This window comes from Asparagus officinalis, chromosome 7 (genome assembly GCF_001876935.1).
Source record: "Asparagus officinalis chromosome 7, Aspof.V1, whole genome shotgun sequence".
Lineage (NCBI taxonomy): Eukaryota > Viridiplantae > Streptophyta > Magnoliopsida > Asparagales > Asparagaceae > Asparagus > Asparagus officinalis.
Genome location: NC_033800.1, coordinates 122,544,807 through 122,561,481, shown reverse-complemented (window position 1 = coordinate 122,561,481; position 16,675 = coordinate 122,544,807).

The window sequence follows — 16,675 nt, the reverse complement described above, 5'->3', positions numbered from 1 at the left end:
CAGCGGACCGAGTCCTCGATGCCGAATGGGCCGCCGGAGACGTCGTAGAAGATGAGGGCGACGAGGGGGAGGAGGGTTAGCTTGGGCCGAGAGGTCGGGGCTGACGATGATGACACTGGATTTCTTTCTTTCTTTCTTTTTTTTTTTTGTGTGTGTTCGGGTTTGGGAATCCAAGAGAGTGGGGGGAGATCTTTTTCTTGTTGACTTTTATAATGCTGCGTTGGGAGCTCTGGGGAGGGGACTTCTTAATTGTTCTCTTTTTTTCCATATACCCCCTCTTAATTTTAATTTGGGTTGTAAAATTTTAGTGTAAATTTTCTTCTTAAATTTTTTTTTTCTATATCCTCCCCCATAAAACTCCTAACCAAGATTAATCTTAAAATTTCTCTTCCCCTTCTCTTCTCTGTTCTCCATCCAAACAAGAGCATAGTGTAGGTGGTGTGCAGGAAGCAACAATCCCGGGAGATACATTGAGAATGATTTGTGGGGCCCAGAAAAAGATAGACATATTGGGTGATAGACTGGACGTGAGAAGGATTGCGCGGACTGTTATCTATTTCTCTCTAATTTGGTAAAGAAAATTGACTTTTTCCTCATAATAGTCACCAAAATCTTTATTAAGTCCAGGATTATCCGCAATTTGATAGCCTAAGGGCTTGTTTGGATTGAGGGTAATGGGGGTGAGGGGAAGAGAGGGTAACTTTTAACCTTGTTTGGAAAGTAAATATAGCAAGTTAATAGGGGTGAGGGGAGGTGAAAGGAGGTGAAAAAATAACATGATTTCTTCCCCCCAAAAAACTTCCCCCCCCCCCCCCCCCCAATTTGGGGTGTAATGGGGGTGAAGGTAAAGAGGGGGAATACAACAAATATAGAGAGACATATTTACCCCTAGCTAAGATCAAAATCCAACGGCTAAAATTTTTAACAACAATATAACTTAATAATATGTGAGAGTATTTATGTCAATTTATATACATTCCCTTACCTTCCCTTCACGTTATTACACTTTCCAAACGGGGTGAAATAACTTCCCCTTAATTCACCTTACCAGTTTCCCAAACCAGTTTTAGAAATTCCCTTCCCTTAACTTAACTTTCCCTAGGTTCCCCTAACTTCCCTTCACCCCCTCCAAATCCAAACAAGCCCTAAAGTTTGCATCTTTTTTTAATTTTGATAGTCCAGAATTTTTATTTGACGATTAATTTTGGTTAACTAGCGGATTATCCCTTCGATCTAAGAAAATCACAATTTTATCCTTCCCTAAATGCACAACCAGCAACCCAGCATTTAGTTCTCTTTTCGCCATGCTTTTGCCGCTGCCATCTACGCCGTGGTCATCTCTGATGGAGTGATTGCTAATTTTGTTCGGTTTCATTGTTATGAGCTGATTTGCTTTCACATAGCTTTTCTCTATGATTTAAGGAGACTCATTTTTAAATTTGAATCGGGCTCATTTTAATTTTTTTAATGCTCAAAATGAACTTGAAATAATAAAAAATGATGAAATTCAAGGTACTGCTCTGAAAGGCATATTTTTTTTTAAGCCTTAGAAAACATTTCCATCTGGTGGTCACAGGCAAAGGCGGGAGGGTGTGGGTTTGGTTTGTAAACTGATGAAGGGAATTTTAATTTTTTCCTTTTCTATTTTTTATTTTTGTTTTCAAGAGTATCCCTATTTATATCATTTTGCTATCCAGCCTGGAACGTGACAACTCAGCTGTCCCATTCTGTGGTCACATTATTCCGGTCCAAAAAAAATTATTCTTAAAAAAAAAAAGTCCTAATCTAGAATATTAATGAACGTGTCTTTCATATATGATCCACAAAGAAATTGTTGGTCTGAATTTATGATCAACTATTGTTGTTGGTTCTCAAATTATTTAGGATGCTGATCTGTGAAGAGACATCCGTGCTCGGATATAACTCTAAGTTAAAGGTTTGATTGCAGCACATTGATTGGCTCTTAATTCTTATCTCATTGGGCTAGTTGCTATAGCTTATAATAATTTGGTTATAAAAGTAGTTTATATAAGTAATTCAAATAAATTGTAGAAAATAAGGGTTTGATAATTATATATCATAAGCTGTTCACAAAAGCAACAGTGTGTTTGATAAAACTATGTTTAAAGATCATTAAAAATGAAATGATAAAAATAGACATAATTTTTACTTATCAAGATAGACGAGATAATTGTGGATGGATGAGATAACAATGTCAGGAGCTAAAGGGTGTACATTATATAAAAACTACAAAAAGCAAAAGTTATTTTTTAAAGCGTACTCATGTTGTTTCTAAAAATATCCCATAAAAACTGTGACAACTTCAATAAGCATGCAAAATAAGTTCCAGTGAACACCATATTGACTGCCTCTTAGAAAAATAATTAGAAGCATCCTCAAAAAACAAGTCCAATTGGCCCTTAGTGTTGGATTTAATCTAATAAATCTATTTGTGGGCACATATGATTAATCAATGTGTATTGCTATCTTTCAGGATAACCCACTAAAGTGATCAATTAAGTTGGGTTAATTTGGTATTTAAATAAGTCATGGGGTTATATGTGCAGATACCAGGTTGTAATTGTAATTTATTGAGGGGCTAAATTATAAAAGTACAACATCTATAAATAAGGGGTTATGGTCCCTAACCTAGGGTTACATTCTCTAATTCTCTTCACCCCCATCTAAGAGAGAAATTCGGCTAAGGAGAGAACCCTAAGGTTAGAAGATCCAAAACCCAAAATCAAGATCAAGCAATGGATTCAGTTATAAGCTTCCGCTCTCTTTTGATTTTGTTAATCTCTTTGAATTAATCATGGCTATATGGTTTTAGATCTCAAGTTTTATGATGTAGATATAAACAAGTGGTATCAGAGCCACCTTGATTAATTCTTAGGGATTTAAGTTTTATTGGGTTTTTGATCTTAAATCTCTGGTTAAAGATTCAATTTTTGGGTTCGGATGAACAGTAATGTTCTCGGATGAACAGTAACGAAAATTTTTTCGGATGAACAGTAAAGTATTTTTTTCGGATGACCAGTACCTGAAAAATCGCCGGTGAACAGTAAATTTTGGGAATTTTTTGGATTTTTCTTTGATTTTTCCTTCAATTTTTCCAATTCTGGATCTGTTTTGAAAATAAAAATCAAAGGTTTTTTGGGTTTGTCGGCGGCGCTAAAAGCGCTATGGCCATAAAGATGTCGCGGAATTTTCCTTATTTAATTTAGCGGCTTAGTACGCACGTGATTCCACATCGGCAAGGATTTCATTGTAAGAAGCAATTGGTATCAAGGAAATATAGGTTGTCATAAATACTCAAGTAAGCCGGTTTCCACAACATTTGAATTAAAAGATAAAACTGAATTGACTGTTTCAAAAAAGAAGCAAGAATAACGGCTGATTTGTCCAAATAAACAGCAGAAAAGAAAACGCGATAATTCGCGTCTAAAAGACGGTAGCTACAAGAAGTATCTTTTAATCAAATAATAACGCAGTTGGCCTAACAACAACCTACAAGTGGGCCATTGCTTCCACATCTACGCCGATTGCCCGTCGCCACAAAGATGTGTGCTTTCAACATCACTTGGTTTTTCGGTAGCTCATTGCAGAACCCATGCATAGAAACACTTATGTGAAGTAGTAGCACACAGAGTCTAACCACCAAGTGTTTCTAGTACTGAAGCTAAATAACCTAGCAGAACAGACCAAAGCAAGGAACGTACGCGCTTATTATCACGCCAGGCGTGAATATTTTTGTACAGTCCTTCTTACATGGTTCGCAGGGGCTTTCTTAACAGAGAAAGCAACTCCTGATATATCTTATGTTGTTTCTTCCTCGAACTGACCTTAGCAGGCTTCCTTATCATTCTTCTTTTCCTTGCCCTTTCACTTAGAGGGGCATAGGCCAAATGAGGGCTACTTGTCGTCTATCTTGGCTTCACACCTGTCTTCTCTTGCATACACAGTATGAAATGAGGCTGCATTTAAGTGCCATTTCTCGGCATTTTGAGCAGTTATAAGTGAGCGCTTATAATTGTTAAAACTGTTGCAAGGAAGAGACAAACAAAAGCAGATGCACTAAATAACGTCGTCAGCGAAGATCGAGTTTTAGTGCCTTAAGTTTTGGAAGGCAATATGAGACAGTTCCATAATGTACTCCCTGATATTTCCTATTGCCCTTATACTTCAATTGAAATCAAAGGGAGGCTAAAAGCGTGCTTGTTTCTACCTTATCGTTTTCGGCATGAAAAAACGCTTACTAAAATTTCGGGCAAGGAAATCTTTGCGCTTAATAATCGCGCTTCGGATTCTATGGCCCTGAAGGCTTCCGGAACGTCCGCGCTTATGATGGCATAAGAACTCATGCAGATTTGGAATCGGCATCGCCACTTCTTCATGCTCGCTTCTTTGCATGTCAGGATGGCTATGCGCGCATTGAGAGGTTGGGGTTGTTCAGTCCTTAATGGGCATAGTCAAGATCGCATGCAGCCAAGAACAATTAATATGTTCTATTTGCACCTTGAAAGTTTGTCCGGGCATTTAGGCATGGGAATTGAGTTGATGTTAGGCAGAAATTAGTTTGGCAGCAGATGCAATTAGCCTGAAATAAAAACAAAAGAATAGCTCACATCAATAACCATAATGCAATAAAATTCAAATAATGACAATCCCCATGCCAAGATCCGGAGCAACATTAATATGCAAGTCTTTGAATCAGTACATATTAACTTGTAGTGATACGCTTGTTTTGGGGCAATGATGGCAAAACATTGACAATAACTCATGTCAATAATGAAAACTATCTTTGGAATCGATTCATTATTGCACATGTAAACCTATAATTGTCAGCATGCTATCATGCGCGCAGATGTGTATATACAGTCTAAATAAATATTAACCTTCGCTTTGGGATCCGATTAAAGTATTTAGCAGTCGAAAGCATACACACAACATCTCACATTCGCTGCATGAACAATCTACACCAAGAGAGGTTAGCTTTGGCAAGCGTTCTTGTTTCAATTAATGCAATTGGAGTGAGAGAGCTACCTTAATACCTTAGTGTCATAATATTTGAATTGGCAATAATTGATTAAAAAACGCGAATTAGATTTAAATTAAAAAATTAAATCAACTGAATTTCCAAAAAACTGTTAATTTGGGGTGCTCAAACAGCTTAACTAGGGCCTATAACTTAATTGAATAAATTAAGTATCACCGAAAGTGGACGCGGCCATAAAAAGCGCGAGGGCTTAAACCATAATGAAACAGCGAAGTTGCCCGCTTAACTTTCGAATGCGAGGTTCGATCTGTAATTGAGTACGAGACTCAGCTTAAGTCAGAACGCGAGGTTCGTTGAAAAATGAACGAAGCGCGAGGTTCGTTTGATAAAAGAACGCCGAGGTTCAACTTGGGAAGAACGGCGAGGTTGCGTTAAAAAAAAATGAACAGCGAGGTTCAACTGAAGTACGACGCGAGGTTGCGTCTGAAGTAGCGAACAGCGATTCGAGGTTTCGTGCTGCAAGTTCGAACGGCGAGCCTCGACTGAAGCACGAGACGCGATGGTTCGTCTGAAAGTAGCGAACGCAGAGGCTGAGACTGAAGTACGAACGGCGAGGTTCGTCTTGAAGTACGAACGGGAGGTTCGTCTGAAGTACGAACGCGAGTTCGTTAAAAAATTGAGCTTGGACGCTCACCTGAGTTGAAAACGCGAAGTTCACACACTTGGGAACGAAGCGGCGAGGTTCGTTTGAAATTGAGCTGACGCTCAGCAGTCTGAGTTGAACTGCAGAGTTCACCTTAGAAACGAACCGAGGTTGTTAAAATTGACTTGACGCTCACCCTGAGTTGAACGCGGAGGTTCAGCCTTAAGAACGATACGGCGAGGGTTCGTTAATCAATTGAGGGCTTGAGCGGCTCACGCTAGTTGAAGCGCGGAGGGGTTGCACGCTTAGAACGAACGGCGAGTGTTCGTTAAATTGAGCTTGACGCTCAGAGTGACCTGAGTTGAACGCAGAGGTTTTCCCTTAGAACGAACCGAGTTCGTTAAAATTGAGCTGGAGCGGCTCCACTACTAGAAGTGAAGCGCGAGTCACGCTATTAGAACGAACGCGGAGTTCGTTGAGGCGCTGAAGCATCGTTAAAATTGAACAAACGCGAGGTATCGTTGAGGTAACCACCTCCTTAATTTTCGCCATGAAATCCTTTAGGGTTTCAATTGAAACGCAATAAGATAGAGATTGGCCATAAGTGGAGGAAGTATACTAGTGTTTTTTGACACTTTTCCATGATATAGCTCATGCACTGCCTAACATATAAATGGAGCCTGATGTAGACGTTCTGCATATCTTGGCATCCAGCAAAATCCAGAGTCCAGATATACCCAATGACCCTAATTCTTGATTTTCTTGGTATGTGAAGCATGTAATGCTTTTGTATTTCTGAGGTATACCTCATAACGCCTTTTGACTGCTATCCAGTGATCCTAGCAGGGTTGCTTAAGTATCTGCCTACATGCCGAACAATGTACAGAATATTCCGGAACGCGTAACATATCTGACATACATTAGACTTCCTCAGCCGAAGCATAAGAATCTTCTGAATTTCCTGAATTTTCAAGGTTACCTTTAGGGCATGATTGAGACTGAACTTGTTCTCGCTTTAGCAACAGGAGGTGTCACCTGGTCTGCATCTGCATGCAAACCTTTTAAGTACCTATCGATCATAGCTCTTTTGTGATAAATCACAGAATTACCCTCAGAGAGCGATCTTCGATGTTATCTGGATCCCTAATATAAAGAGGCGTGCCCCAAGATCTTCATCTCAAATTCTTGAGTAGAAATCTCATGGTTTGCGCTGCAACATCGCTATATCATTAGTGGCAAGCAAGATGTCATCCACATACAGAAGCCAGAAAGAAAATATACTTACTCCACACTGAACTTATGATATACACATCATCAAACAATGTTCATCTCAAAACCAAACGAGATAAGCTATCTTGTTGAAACTGTATGATACCATTGACAGGGGAGCTTGCCTTGAGTCCTATAGATGGATTTCCTTAATTTGCAGACGCTATATTCCTTTTGGGTCTGCCCGACACAAGTTTGCTGGTTTGCACCATATAGATCATCTCATCAATGTCTCCATTGAGAAATCCAGTCTAACATCCATCTGATGTAGACTGAAGATCATAATGAGACACAAGTGGCCATGATGTTATTCTGGAAGAGTCTTTCGATGAAACACGGAGAAGAAAGTCTCTGTATAATGCAATGGCCTTCGCTTTTGAGTTAGGCCTTTAGCCACAAGACGTGGCCTTATACCTCTCCACATTTACCGTTTGGTCCGCTTGGTTTTTAAAAATCCATTTACAACAATTGTTTTGCACCTTCTGGTAATGGGACAACAGTTCCGCACCTTATTGTCTTGCATAGCTTATACTCTTACATGCATGGCATCAATCGCATTGTTGAGATAGAACTTCTCATGGCCTGAGAGAAAGTTGATTGGATCATCTTCTACATTTCACTACTGTTCCTCATGTTCTTCGAAGAAATACAATGTAATGATCCGAAATAGCAATTTCTTGCTTCTCTGCGTGGATCTCCTTAAGACTAGTTCTTGAGTTGTTCTGAGTTGTTCTCTTGGAACAGGGAGTTGTTCAACATTTCATCTGAAGGTTCCGGATTTACTTCTTGAGCAACAACAGGTATAGGAACCTTGAATATTATCAGAAGTAACTGTATGGATTGGAGCTGATCCAATTCCTCCTCAAAAAATGTCTCTAACCTCTTTTCTCCCCCCAAAATCAACATCCTCAAAGAGATGTTTGCTGGTTCCCGATCTCAAAAATATTCTTATAGGGTGGATGCATAAAACTTAAAGCCCTATGAGCGTTCAGAGTATCGCAGATAAGTAGTGCTAACTGTTTTTGGAGTCCAATTTCGTTTCATTTGCCTATAAGGCCTTGCTCAGCTGGAACATCGCCAAATATGTAAAGTATGCTTTAAAAACTGGCTTTCACCATAGTTCAAAGGTCATAAGGTGTTTTAGCAACTGGCTTTAACTTGGTACTCTATTCAGAGTAACTGCTGTCTTAGAGTGGCTTCTCCCCCTAGAGAGACTCTGGTAAAGAAGAATGAGCAATCATTAATTCTTACAATATCCTTAAGACGTCCTGTTTCGTCTTTCCAGTACCACCATTCCATCAGGCTAGGTAACCGGCCATAATTACTGGTGGGAGCGATACCGGCATTCTCTAGTATCTAGCAAATCGTCCGTGGACAGTTGTTCACACTGCTACCAATCATATCTAACCGTAGTACTGCACCAACGACGATCAGATCTGACGCGTTTTAATTCTTTCTGTTGAGTTGATTCTCAACTTCACTTTTATAGGATTTGACATGTCGCGCAAAGAGTGCAGATTTTCATGAATAAGATATATGTGTCCAAATAACGGTGAGTAATCGTCTATGAATGATATAAAATAATTGTTGACCATTCAGGATCGCGTAAGGGAATGGCCCCACAAATATCGCGTATGTATCCAATTCTAAGAGCATTTCCGAAGATCTGTTGGCACCGTAAATCTTCACTTTTGTCTGTTTTCCCTTGATAGCAATTCAACACAATACGTTGAAGTCCGAAAAATCAAGGGAATCCAATATATGGGCCATGCAGAACAAGAACATCAATTCTAAGACCTTTTGAGATATGACGCTAAAAGCGCTATGGCCATAAAGATGTCGCGGAATTTTCCTTATTTAATTTAGCGGCTTAGTACGCACGTGATTCCACATCGGCAAGGATTTCATTGTAAGAAGCAATTGGTATCAAGGAAATATAGGTTGTCATAAATACTCAAGTAAGCCGGTTTCCACAACATTTGAATTAAAAGATAAAACTGAATTGACTGTTTCAAAAAAGAAGCAAGAATAACGGCTGATTTGTCCAAATAAACAGCAGAAAAGAAAACGCGATAATTCGCGTCTAAAAGACGGTAGCTACAAGAAGTATCTTTTAATCAAATAATAACGCAGTTGGCCTAACAACAACCTACAAGTGGGCCATTGCTTCCACATCTACGCCGATTGCCCGTCGCCACAAAGATGTGTGCTTTCAACATCACTTGGTTTTTCGGTAGCTCATTGCAGAACCCATGCATAGAAACACTTATGTGAAGTAGTAGCACACAGAGTCTAACCACCAAGTGTTTCTAGTACTGAAGCTAAATAACCTAGCAGAACAGACCAAAGCAAGGAACGTACGCGCTTATTATCACGCCAGGCGTGAATATTTTTGTACAGTCCTTCTTACATGGTTCGCAGGGGCTTTCTTAACAGAGAAAGCAACTCCTGATATATCTTATGTTGTTTCTTCCTCGAACTGACCTTAGCAGGCTTCCTTATCATTCTTCTTTTCCTTGCCCTTTCACTTAGAGGGGCATAGGCCAAATGAGGGCTACTTGTCGTCTATCTTGGCTTCACACCTGTCTTCTCTTGCATACACAGTATGAAATGAGGCTGCATTTAAGTGCCATTTCTCGGCATTTTGAGCAGTTATAAGTGAGCGCTTATAATTGTTAAAACTGTTGCAAGGAAGAGACAAACAAAAGCAGATGCACTAAATAACGTCGTCAGCGAAGATCGAGTTTTAGTGCCTTAAGTTTTGGAAGGCAATATGAGACAGTTCCATAATGTACTCCCTGATATTTCCTATTGCCCTTATACTTCAATTGAAATCAAAGGGAGGCTAAAAGCGTGCTTGTTTCTACCTTATCGTTTTCGGCATGAAAAAACGCTTACTAAAATTTCGGGCAAGGAAATCTTTGCGCTTAATAATCGCGCTTCGGATTCTATGGCCCTGAAGGCTTCCGGAACGTCCGCGCTTATGATGGCATAAGAACTCATGCAGATTTGGAATCGGCATCGCCACTTCTTCATGCTCGCTTCTTTGCATGTCAGGATGGCTATGCGCGCATTGAGAGGTTGGGGTTGTTCAGTCCTTAATGGGCATAGTCAAGATCGCATGCAGCCAAGAACAATTAATATGTTCTATTTGCACCTTGAAAGTTTGTCCGGGCATTTAGGCATGGGAATTGAGTTGATGTTAGGCAGAAATTAGTTTGGCAGCAGATGCAATTAGCCTGAAATAAAAACAAAAGAATAGCTCACATCAATAACCATAATGCAATAAAATTCAAATAATGACAATCCCCATGCCAAGATCCGGAGCAACATTAATATGCAAGTCTTTGAATCAGTACATATTAACTTGTAGTGATACGCTTGTTTTGGGGCAATGATGGCAAAACATTGACAATAACTCATGTCAATAATGAAAACTATCTTTGGAATCGATTCATTATTGCACATGTAAACCTATAATTGTCAGCATGCTATCATGCGCGCAGATGTGTATATACAGTCTAAATAAATATTAACCTTCGCTTTGGGATCCGATTAAAGTATTTAGCAGTCGAAAGCATACACACAACATCTCACATTCGCTGCATGAACAATCTACACCAAGAGAGGTTAGCTTTGGCAAGCGTTCTTGTTTCAATTAATGCAATTGGAGTGAGAGAGCTACCTTAATACCTTAGTGTCATAATATTTGAATTGGCAATAATTGATTAAAAAACGCGAATTAGATTTAAATTAAAAAATTAAATCAACTGAATTTCCAAAAAACTGTTAATTTGGGGTGCTCAAACAGCTTAACTAGGGCCTATAACTTAATTGAATAAATTAAGTATCACCGAAAGTGGACGCGGCCATAAAAAGCGCGAGGGCTTAAACCATAATGAAACAGCGAAGTTGCCCGCTTAACTTTCGAATGCGAGGTTCGATCTGTAATTGAGTACGAGACTCAGCTTAAGTCAGAACGCGAGGTTCGTTGAAAAATGAACGAAGCGCGAGGTTCGTTTGATAAAAGAACGCCGAGGTTCAACTTGGGAAGAACGGCGAGGTTGCGTTAAAAAAAAATGAACAGCGAGGTTCAACTGAAGTACGACGCGAGGTTGCGTCTGAAGTAGCGAACAGCGATTCGAGGTTTCGTGCTGCAAGTTCGAACGGCGAGCCTCGACTGAAGCACGAGACGCGATGGTTCGTCTGAAAGTAGCGAACGCAGAGGCTGAGACTGAAGTACGAACGGCGAGGTTCGTCTTGAAGTACGAACGGGAGGTTCGTCTGAAGTACGAACGCGAGTTCGTTAAAAAATTGAGCTTGGACGCTCACCTGAGTTGAAAACGCGAAGTTCACACACTTGGGAACGAAGCGGCGAGGTTCGTTTGAAATTGAGCTGACGCTCAGCAGTCTGAGTTGAACTGCAGAGTTCACCTTAGAAACGAACCGAGGTTGTTAAAATTGACTTGACGCTCACCCTGAGTTGAACGCGGAGGTTCAGCCTTAAGAACGATACGGCGAGGGTTCGTTAATCAATTGAGGGCTTGAGCGGCTCACGCTAGTTGAAGCGCGGAGGGGTTGCACGCTTAGAACGAACGGCGAGTGTTCGTTAAATTGAGCTTGACGCTCAGAGTGACCTGAGTTGAACGCAGAGGTTTTCCCTTAGAACGAACCGAGTTCGTTAAAATTGAGCTGGAGCGGCTCCACTACTAGAAGTGAAGCGCGAGTCACGCTATTAGAACGAACGCGGAGTTCGTTGAGGCGCTGAAGCATCGTTAAAATTGAACAAACGCGAGGTTCGTTGAGGTAACCACCTCCTTAATTTTCGCCATGAAATCCTTAGGGTTTCAATTGAAACGCTAATCTCTTTGAATTAATCATGGCTATATGGTTTTAGATCTCAAGTTTTATGATGTAGATCTAACACTTAGATCCTACTTAGAACATTATTTTTCAATATTTCATTTAATGAGATAAATTTTGGATCTAAAAAACATTCAATGTGAATTGTTTTTGAGTAGTGATAACTAGACTATATTTTTCAAACAAACTACTGCACAAAGTCCTTGATGAATCGTGGACCGTGATCGCAATCCAAATATACGGGCTCCACACTTTTACGTAGAGTAGTGTATGTGAGCTAGAGTTTTCCATTATTTTTCGACTTTTAATTTCCGATTTTGAGGTGGCAACATTTTCTCCACAAAAACAATGACATCATATTAATGAATGTGTCTTTCATATATGATCCACAAAGAAATTGTTGGTCTGAATTTATGATCAACTATTGTTGTTGGTTCCCAAATTTTTTAGGATGCTGATCTGTGAAGAGACATCCGTGCTCGGATATAACTCTAAGTTAAAGGTCTGATTTCAGCACATTAATTGATTAGCTCTTAAGTCTTATCTCATTGGGCTAGTTGCTATAGCTTATAATAATTTGGTTATATAAGTAATTATGTAAGTAATTCAAATAAGTTGTAGAAAATAACGGTTTGATAATTATATATCTGTTATGGGGTATATCTGTTCCACGGATATATGATCTTATAAGTCGACATTTTGACTAACCAGACAAGCCGACACCCCAGTGTCGACACGAGGAGTGGTGCTAATCGACACGAGAGGTCCTGACCTCCCAGACGAGTCGACATCTCTATATCGACTTGAGAAACGGTTGTTAACTGGGACAAGACGACATTCGGGCAAGCCGACACTCTTGTGTCGACATGAAAGACGGTGTCAGTCGACACGAGAGTCGGCGACTCGAAGATATGACATTATAGGCCTTGCTTCTCGACGAAGCTAAGGGGTTATCCTTGCCTCGAACCTATCGGCATAGGTTTCACTTCTCAATATTGTTTAATCTTCGATGATCATCATTATGTCTCCATCCTCAACAATCATGAAGACTCGTCTGACTGCTAGTTACTAATGTTGCCGAAGTGACCTCCCGTCACTCACTAACCAACACATGTAGAGCAAAGGATAACTTAACTTCCAGCGCACCCCTCACCACCGTCTGTCGGGTCAAAAAATTGACTGGGGATTGATTCTCTTGTTTTAAGAAAACTGAGTTCGATCACTTGGTACGAAACTCTTACAATCACTCACACACTCTCTCGATTACAGATGAAGAGAAGATTAATTCAGCTTCTCCTTGTTTAATGTGGGTTCTTGGTGGCGAAAGGATGCTTCCCCTGACACTTGAGTCGAGATTGCCTCCCGTTGACGATCAGAACAAGATTGCTGAAGCTTCTGGCGCTCGTTCGAATGCTAGAATCGAGGTTCGAATTCTAGATCTATACGCAGGAGCTTTGATCTCTGATGATTCTCGAGGTCTAAATTGCCAAGAGTTTAAAAGTCCAAACTCTTTCCTCTGTAGCCATCCATGGCTATTTATAGGGTTTAAGCACGTAACCGACGTGCTAAGATCACAAGTAAAGGGGCGTAACCGCCTCTTCCAAATCAACGCACGTCGTAGCATGCTCCTGAAGATTAGCCCATGTGACTGACTTAGTCTTCGGAGCCGTTACAACTAAATCTCATGTGGACGACGAGCCTCATCTTTTATTGACACGGAGTTCGTCAAATTGGACGAGCCTCGATACGGAGCGAGGTTCGTCTTATACGACAAACTTTGTAGTAAGCGAACTTCTTCTGACGAATTTTGTCTTCACTGACTTCGTCTGACGAACTTCGTCTTCACTAATGAACTTTGTTTTCAACAACTGAGTTCGACTGCATAGCAAATCTGGTGGATTTCTCTTAGATGAACTTTGTCTTCACTGACGATCTTCAAGTCTACGATGAGCTTTGTCTTCACTGACGAACCTCATCTTCCAAAGATGAACGCCGAACCTCATTTCCAATGACGAGCTTTGCTTTTGTTGTTGAGCTTCGCTGCATGGCGAGTTCCGCTTGGGAAGTGGATCTTTGCTGAGCAACGAGTCTCGTCTTGGATTGAGACGAGGTTTATTTTCTTGACGACCCTCCTCATATTTTGAAGTTCGGTATTTTTTTAATGCCTATAAAAACCCCTTCAAAGTTTTCCAACTTGAATTGGGCTGTATGGAGTCTGAAATACTTTGAATCCTATATGGACGGATTTAGCCGCATTGTTCACAATTCAATGCTTCTGTAAGCTTCATCACGAGGCTCGATAGTTGGTTGACCCTCGTCTTGCCATGTGAGTATTATCAGACCCGCGTTCCTATGATACCTTTCACTCTTATCATTAGTAATAATTATGCATCTTTCCTAGGTCTAATAGGTGGCTGCCAGCTGGTGCCTCGAGATCTCCTCCATAGATCTCACCCGCAGATCTCGTTGGGAAGGGGATTCGTCCAACAATCTCAACCGAAGATCTCAGTTCTTGATTCAATTTCTCCCGCCTATATATATATGGCGTCATCATACGAAGAACCCTTTCTTCTTCTAGTAGCTTGAGTTGTCAAAATTCTTCATCTCCAAGTTTTAAGCTTTTTCTTCTTTGAGAGCTTCCAATTCAAAACCAATGGCCCCTAAAATCGCTGTGAATAATGGCAAGGGCAAGGGAACCGCCGGTCCTTTAGATGATCTTGCGGTTTCATCCGTTTTCTCAGGTAATAGATCCGAACGCAAGATCTGTATTTTAACACAGATGAACCCTGCCTATTTTAGACTTGAGTTTCTTGAAGGAGATGAACAGTTTCTCCCTTTCTGAGACAAATCCCTCTGAAAGATGACATCTTTTGAACTGATGATGTTTTATTGTCTGACATATTTTGTCTTTTCCTGACGAATTTCACTTGTCGATTGAACTTCATATGTCCAATTGTGTTAGTTATTTTGACGAGGTTCGTCCTTAATGTCTGTCAAATGAGTTTTCATTTGACCAACGAACTTCGTCTTCACTGACGATGTTCGTTAATTTGACAAACTTTGTGTTCAACGATGGGGTTCATCTAACATAAAAAAAATTAGTTCAATTGACAAGGCTCAAGATTCGTTGTTAGACGAAGTTCGTCTATTAACGAAGTTCGAGGTTTGTCTATTTAACGAGGTTCGTTATTAGATGAGGTTCGTATGTTTAACGAAGTTCGTTGTTGGAGTGACCTTCATGTCCTTGGACAATGACTCATTCTTTAAGCTAACGTTGTTCGCCTTTTGTGCAGTTGTGCATCCATCTGTTCTAATTCCTCCACATGGTGCTTTCGGAACAGATGGTACCCAAGCGATGGAATATGATTTCCACTATTCCTCTCTTGAGGGTATCCCTATGTTCGGGGATCGAGAACAAGAAGAACTTGAACTGCTTTCTGAGCCTTCCATCTCTACTTTTAGGCGCTTGATCACTGACACTCCCTTAGAATCAATCAATCGTGATCAAATCATGAAGCCTATTTTCCTGTTTGGAGATTCTTTAGAGGATCCAGTCTTATTGGAATTGGGCACTTATCGATGGCTTAGGACTGTGAATAATCCTAATATGTTCTTGCTCCAGTTGGAACGTGACTGTTCTCTTACCGCCCTGAAGATTGTTTTTGCTCCAAGGAAGATGGACTGGGACTTAACCCCGACGCAAGATAGAGTGATATGTGGCCAGTTTCTCCAGAAATGGTGCCAAGATAGACAGTAGCAGTCGCTACGTAACCGGACTGCACCCAGGACTATTTCAGAGAGAATTGTCCGTTGGCGAAATAGCCGAGGAAGCTAACATCTTTAGTCGTGCATTCTTCAATTTAAAAGGGCAATTCTTGGCTAAGGACTTTAGGACTCATGGTTGATCTCGTTGGAGTCCTACCCAGTGGTGGTCTCGTGTCACCGAATACATCTTGTAGGAGAATCAGGAGGACCTGCAGAGATTTGGGCTTTATGTGCCTATCAGGGTGACACAACTTGGTTTAAGAACTAACTCTCACTAATTCTTTAGGATGTTGGAGTTATATAATCCCGACACTCGTACCTTCTTTACTCCAAACGACGAATTAGGAATTCCTCTTCATGAGATGGTTGAGGTCTCCGAGTTGCCGTACGGAAGATACCCTTATGAGGAATATATCCCGAGGTACAAGGAGCTAACAGATCTAGAGAAGAAACACCCTCAAGTTGTTGAAACTTATTGGGAGGTAATGTGCCACTACTACATTTATCTAAATGTAGAGGGACGCGCTGATAAGAAAGGTGAAAAACTCTTCAGCCACAACATATGGGCGCATTACGTCTTTCAAAATTTGAATCATAAGAAGGACCCTATAGTACCACTGGGTCCTTATGAGGCAGGTGAGTTGTCTCGACGTATACTCGCTAACCTACCCCTGTCTTATGTGACATCTTCAGATGAGCAAGGCTACCCGGCAGGCACAACATTTGATAGTTACTTTTTCCAATGTGGGGAGCCGATTTCTTCCAAGGCCTTATTGGCACGGTATCTCATGTTATGGCTCAAACATATTATTGTGCCTTTCGGCAGCTTTGATATATTGCCGGTAGAGGTGGTATTTCCGACCGTTTGTTTGGCGCACGGTCGTTAATATGCTCTTCTACCCGCCATGCTCGCTCGTGTCGATTGGGGATTGCAACGTTTATGTTATGCTTTTTCTCATGGTGCTGAGAACCCCAAGGTAGAATTGCCTTACCCCTATCTCATGGTGTGGTTCGTCATGCACTGTCCCACACTTATGGGCGTGCCCTCCGCTCGCATAAAGGGACAGGCTACTCCTTTTATTCAGAGGTTGGAAAACTCATATTGGAGTAAGCATTATATGGCCTTGGTGAGACGT